The sequence below is a fragment of the Arachis ipaensis genome, chromosome B6 (genome assembly GCF_059453495.1).
Source record: "Arachis ipaensis isolate K30076 ecotype BB chromosome B6, ASM5945349v1, whole genome shotgun sequence".
Classification (NCBI taxonomy): Eukaryota; Viridiplantae; Streptophyta; class Magnoliopsida; order Fabales; family Fabaceae; genus Arachis; species Arachis ipaensis.
In genome coordinates this window covers 87,383,423-87,384,382 of record NC_142441.1, presented here as the reverse complement: position 1 = coordinate 87,384,382, position 960 = coordinate 87,383,423, and the positions used below count along the sequence as shown (strand labels likewise).

The following is a 960-nucleotide window of genomic DNA, read 5'->3' as shown; positions in this document are numbered from 1 at the left end:
ATTCAAAAGCCAACCATACATGCCAACAACTTTGAACTAAAACCACAGCTCATCACCCTTGTTTAGAACAACTGTTCATTCGGAGGAGGCGTCCAAGAAGACCCCAATCAACATCTAACCACCTTCCTGAGGATATGCGATACTGTGAAGTATAATGGTGTTCATCCTGACACCTATAGACTATTTTTGTTCCCTTTCTCACTCAAGGATAAGGCATCTAAATGGCTGGAATCCTTCCCTAAGGAGAGTTTAACAACCTGGGAAGATGTGGTGAACAAATTTTTAGCCAGATTCTATCCCCCTCAATGAATTAACAGGCTGAGAGCTGAGGTTCAAACTTTCAGGCAGCAGGATGGTGAGACTCTATATGAAGCATGGGAGAGGTTTAAGGACCTAATGAGGAGGTGTCCACCAGATATGTTCAATGAATGGGTGCAGCTACACATTTTCTATGAAGGCCTTTCTTATGAATCAAAGAAAGCAGTAGACCACTCATCCGGGGGATCTCTGAACAAGAAGAAGACCATTGAGGAGGCCATAGATGTCATTGAAACTGTAGCAGAGAACGACTACTTCTATGCCTCCGAAAGAGGGAACACTAGAGGAGTGATGGAGCTAAACAATGTAGATGCTCTGCTGGCCCAAAACAATCTCATTACCAAGCATTTAACTAACCTCACCAAGAAGATGGAGAGGACCCACGTAGCAGCAATCACCACCTCATCAACAACCCAAGAGGGAGTGAATGCAGAGGCAGAGAGTGAGCAGGAGCAAGACAACTACATTGGGAATTCACCTAGACAAAATCATGACCCATACTCCAAGACCTACAACCCTGGTTGGAGGAATCACCCAAACTTTGGGTGGGGAAATCAACAAGATCAAAGCGAAGATCAGAGACATCACAACCCCAACAACAATGCACCTCACCAACAATTCACACAGAGAACATATCAACAC

The 960-nt window shown here is 44.5% G+C and overlaps 1 non-coding gene across 1 annotated transcript; it reads right to left on the bottom strand.

The window, feature by feature from the left end:
- Positions 1-315: 315 nt before the first annotated feature.
- Positions 316-422, bottom strand: LOC148561655 (small nucleolar RNA R71). Its single transcript, XR_015887495.1, has one exon. It is a non-coding gene; the product is annotated as a small nucleolar RNA R71 (small nucleolar RNA).
- Positions 423-960: the final 538 nt, after the last annotated feature.